Source organism: Pteropus vampyrus, unplaced genomic scaffold (genome assembly GCF_000151845.1).
Source record: "Pteropus vampyrus isolate Shadow unplaced genomic scaffold, Pvam_2.0 Scaffold128, whole genome shotgun sequence".
NCBI lineage: Eukaryota > Metazoa > Chordata > Mammalia > Chiroptera > Pteropodidae > Pteropus > Pteropus vampyrus.
Window position 1 is genome coordinate 184,095 of NW_011888909.1, and position 5,800 is coordinate 189,894.

A 5,800-nucleotide genomic window follows, 5' to 3' on the forward strand; every position below is an offset into this window, starting at 1 on the left:
TATACTCTTGAATCATTAGTACAAGTGACCTATCTGATTACTAGCTGATAAGCCTGTGCAGGGGAGCAACAGGGCCTGGGACTGCTTCCTGCAGTTTGGAAGCCCAAGAAGATGGACAGACACTGATCACCTTGACAGCACATGGCTTGTACCCTACAAAGCAGCCTCCAAGACTATCCTGTTCTGCACAGAACTCGATCCTAAGTGACACGAGTTCCAATTGCCCTCTGGATTGTGACTTACAGCATGTTTTCTGTGATGGCTGCTCACTTTCAAACCCGATGCTCACCCTGACTTTCTTATTTTTTATTTAAAAGAATTTTTTAATTGAGATATAATTGATGTATAACATGGTATTAGTTTTAGGTGTATAGCATAATGATTTCATGTATGTATATTCACTCTGACTTTCTAAATTATGACCTGGACACCTCTTGTTGAGTACTGTAGCAGAAGTTGGTAGCATCTGTCATAAGCTGCATTGTGTCTCTTAAAATTCATATATTAAATCCCTAACCCCCAGGATCTCAGAATGTGACTATTTGGAGATAGGGTCTTTAAAGAGATAATCAAGTAAAATGAGGTTCTTAGGGTGGGTCCTAGCCCAATATGACTGGCATCCTTATAAGGAGAGAATAGGACACAGACAACAGAGGAAAGACCATGTGAAGCTACAGAGAGAAGAGGGCTGTCTACCTCTACAAGGAAAATAGAGAAGCCTCAGGAGAAACTAGCCCTGCTGACCTCTTGATCTTGGACTTTCGGTCTCCAGAACTGAGGAAATAAGTTTCCATTGTTTAAGTTACTCAATCTGCAGGGCTTTGTTAGGGCAGCCTGAGCAGACTGATACAGTTCTCCACCATGTGTCCTGGGTATTTACCTTTTTTCATGCACCTGCTGGACTTCTGAAGTCAGCATTGCCTCTTTGCCTGGAGGCTTTCTCTGCTCTGGGCAGGCCCGATATGTCCTAAGTGCTGGAGGACTAGCCCCACCCTCCCGCAGCCCTCACCAATGGTGGAGGGAGTCAGTGGGAAACATGGCTCAACTTCCTCACCTGTCAGATGGGGAAGTTCTGAGGTGTGTGTTCTACACTGTCATCTCCAAGAGGTTCTATGGGATTCTGCACTGTCACCCTCACTGCTAACCTGCTCGATGACTCCCCCTTATCCATTGCCTTCCCTTCCCTACCTCGCTTCCTCTCTCTCCTACCAGAGTTTCCTAAGATCACCTCCCAAATAAGCTACTTGCATTCCAATCCTTGTTTCAGACTCTGCTTCTGGGAGACCCAAAGGAAGACAACACAGTTATAGTTTCCTTCCAGTTCCAAGCCCCCAAGATCAATACCCTTTCCAGCTGGGTGTAGACCCTGGGGTCTTCTCCCTCTGTGTGACCTGCCAGTTCTTGGCAGCCAGTACCATGGACTCTGTCCAGATATTCTGGACCCCACTCACAAAGCTTATATCCAAACCCTCCTTGAGTTAGCAAATGTCTTCTCTTTCATGACAGACAGAACTGAAACCTATTAGACAATACTGGTAGGAACCGAAGGAAATTATCCATCCGCTCAAGGAAACATGTCCTTTTGGTAGATCCCTGACCTAGACCAAACATCACGTGATAATCCTTCCCTAAGATGCTGACCAACTTCCTGTGGACCTTTTCTTGCAATATCTTTTTTTTCCTTCATCTTCTTTTTGTTATTTCTCTATGCTTCACATATTGTCTCTCTAGTTTATTTTCCTGCTGGGCCACCTCTTATTCTCATGTGCAGGGGGAATTCAAGAGAGGATGGAGAACTTTTTCTTTAAATCATAACTGTAGCCAGGAGGCAGGTGATGGCTTTCTTCCAAGAATTTTATTTCTAGTATGATAAAATTCTTTACCACTGTGAAGGAAAGGATATCAAAAGTCTGTTATCTGCAGAGCTGAATGCCTAGGAGCTATCTTTATTTATAGGATCCTGAGACTGTCCATGATATTGGGTAAGAAATAAAATTGCAGCAAATCAGCTAACGCCTGAGCGTCAGACAAAGTGAGTTTAAAAGCCAGCTCTGCTACTCTTAGCATGTGTAACTTGGGACAAGTGACCTTTCTGAGCCTCAGTTTCTTCCTCTTTAAAATGGAGAATACATTCCCCCTACATACACGCCTCAATCAAAGGGTTTCTGTGATGGATTCCAGGTGATGATGTATTTGAGGCACACAGCTAGTGCTCAAGAGAGTGGAGTTTTCTCTCTGCTTCTCCATGTGACCTAATTCAGGGGCTCTGAGTTCTTTATTTAAAAAAAAAATTTAAAAATCAGCTTCATTTAGAAATAATATACATAATAATAAAATGTACTTGTTTTAAGTATACAGTTTGATTAGATTTGACAAATGTGAATACTCATGTAATTACTACCCCAACCAAGATACAGAAACTTTTTATCGCCCTTAAAGTTCCCTCATGCCTCTTTGTAGTCTATATTAGTGTGCTAGAGCTGCTGCGATGAATCCCACAACTGAGTGGCTTAAACAACAAAAATTTATTGTCTCACAGCTCCGGAGGCTGGAAGTCCAAGATTAAGGTTTTTAATTGTTGATTTATTCTGAGGGCTGTGAGGGAAAGGTCTGTTCTAGGCCTCTCCTCTTGGCTTGTAGATAGCCATCTTCTCTCTCTGTCTCTTCACATTACCTTCTCTCTATTCATGTCTTTGTGTCCAGTCATACTGGACCTAATTTTAACTTGGTTGCCTCTGTAAAAACTCTGTCCAAATAAGGTCACATTCTGAGGTACTGGTGGTAAAGACCTTAATATATGATTTTTTAGGGGATATACTTCAACTCATAGTACAGTCAGTACTCAACCCTCACCCCAAGCAATCACTGATTTGCTTTCTGGCATCCTAGGTTAATTTTCCTGTTCTAGAGTTTTATATAAATGGTATTGTACATTATATGCTCTTTTGTGTCAGGATTCTCTTGCTCAGTGTGCTGTTCTTGAGATTCATTATTAAGTGCATTGGTGGGTCATTCCTTTTTGTTGTTGGGTTGTATTCCATTGAAAGACTATACCACATTTTGTTTGTCCACTCATCTGTTAATAGACATGTGAGTTGTTTCCTGAAACCATTTTGACCATGATCCAAAGTGTAAGAAATAAATTTTGCATTTATATGTACATGCTCATGCATATATATAAATGCACTTAAACTAAACAAAAATTTCATAAATACTTATCTTGATCAATTCTATTTCTTTCCAAAAAAAAAAAAATGCTGTATGAGATCACTAAATTGATTTTTTGACCCACAAGTGGATCATGACCCGAAGTCTGAAACTTTTCCCTTGTGGGAGTGGTAAAGAGATGCCACTCAATGGGGAAAGAGTGCAGAAAAGATGATCAGGTTCCACCATTTTGGTTTGTCCCTACTTAGTTATATATCTGCTGAATAATCAAAATCTAATCTCAGATCACAGTAGATCCGACCTATGTCCAGAAAGGATGTCAGTTAAGCTGCACACTCAGATTCATAAAAAAACAGTGAAGTCTCTTTGGCCAAGTCTTTTCTTCATGAGCAGTTTTTGTCTCTGATTCTAAAGATGTGATTCAGAGCGGGGTTCAGTTCTCTATCAGACGGCAGGTGGCTCGAATCCCAGCTGCTCGCTTCTTAGGAGAGTTTAGGTCAGACAGAGAAAGCACTACCAGGTGAGATAGGTTACATAGTTTACATTCCATTGTAAAAAACAATCCCAATATTTCAGTGGCTTAACCTCCAAAGATTTATTTCTTGTTCTAAATTCACTGGGGATTTGTGTGGCCAACTCTTCCCTATGCAGTGGTTCAATGATCCAGACTCCTTTGATCTCACGGCTTCATCTCAACATGAAGCTCCTTTATGATCCAGTGATGGGAGTGGGGATGGAGAGACAACTATAAGGTCATGTGCTAGCTTTTCTATGTTTTACTCTGAAAGTAACACCTATCACTTCTTCCTAAACTCATTAGCTAAATCGGCTCCTAGACTATAGCTCCATTTAATTTCAAGGGAACCGAAAAGTGTGATTACCAAGAGGGGAGGGGATTTGGATGAACTGGTGAAGACTAGCAATGTCTGCATAGACATCTCACTTTGAGGTTAATGTGCTTTCAGCTCACTCATCTCCCTCCTGACCGGGAATCTACTACTGTACATATGTCCCTCTTCCTGCTCTGCTTACTCTGCACAGTCCGGTTCCTGCTCTATTGGTACCATAGAGTCTGGGGAACTGGACTCTTGTTTTTCTGAGACCTTGACTTTGAATATATGAAGAATTCACTGGCACTTTGCCTGCCTCCTTGGAGGTAGGCGGGAAGATGGTCTCAGGCCAGAGAAGGTGGGAGATTGAGAATGAGTTTGGCTGGATCAGTGGCCCAGACCCAGATGGCCTGACTTAAACCAGAACACTGCTACAGGGCTGGCTCACCAGAAGACAGGCAAGCTCTATCAGACAAGTCCCAGTGAATCATCAACCATCACACCCTCTGTCTGAAAGAGGGCAAAATGACTTGCACTTTTTAAAATTTCCAGACTTCTGTGCTAGCCGGAGAACTTCCAGGGGAGAGAGGTCGTGGCTGTAAAGAGAGGCCTGTTGCTTTACCCCCTCCCCCTATATCCCTCTTCATACAAAACTCTAAGCACAGGTTTTATGAAAATATGACTGTGGTGTGATGAGGACATCCAGCGTGCAAGCCTTCTGCTGACTCTAGCAATAAAGAACATGAGCTTTATTTATAGGACTGCCTCCAAGATCTGACAGGAAGAATTGAGCATGCTGCCAGGGTGCAAAATGAGATTTTCCAGAAAGACATTCAGTGGGCTGAAAGGGCTGCTGGGGAGTAAATGAGGAGACAGGCAAGGTGAATCAGGCAGAATGATATGGGCGGCAGCTGTGGTGGCAGTGGCTGACCCTCCTTTCTTTGAGGAGGGAAAGGCAGAGAGCCTTCTTGGGTCCCTGAGCCTTAGCACCTTCCAACAGAGCCAGAACAAAGCTAAGAATGCTCTGATTTCCCCCAGATCCAAGTAACCAAGCCTGTTCTCAATTATCCAGGAGTTTTCTTCAGAGGACATTCCAGCCTCGGGCAACTGGCCATTCCTCCCCTCTACTCTCTGATTCCCGACTCTTTCTCTCTCCCTACACTTCCCTTCCTTCCTTCCTCTCTCCTCTCCTCTCTCACCCGCCTCTGTTCTCTCCTCTCTTCTTTTTCTCCTCCCTGGGTAGTCACTAGAGCTGCTCACGATCTCCTTCCTGGCTCTCTCCTTTGGAAGCCGGATAGGCCTGCTTTCCCCTCCCATTTGAAGTGAGGTCTGGCTACACGTCGTGTTTTGGACAGTGAAGTGTGAGTGAAAGTCATGTTGCTTTTGGGTAGAAGCTTCAAGAGCCATTGCCTGTGCTGCCTGCTTCTCTTTCCCTATCACAGTGGCCAGCAATGATTGAGATGCTGGCTGCCCCTCAGCCTGGGTCCTAGAATGAGTATGACACATAGCCAAGCTCCCAGCTGACTCACACTGGACACAGCAGGAAAGAGAACAAACATTTGTTGTTATGTCACTGAGACTTGGAGGCTGTTTGTTATGGCAGCATATCCTCTCCTGCCCTGATTTATACACTCTCCATGCCAGAACCTTGGGGACAACTCGCTCTTCTGCAGAAGAGATTTAAGAGATTCACTCTCCTTTTTCAATACACACTCTTTTTTCAACACAGGGCCAACCCAGCTCCTTTCGGTAATCACGAAGTGTGGTTCTAACTGCCAACTTTGATGGGAAAGCTGTTGGGT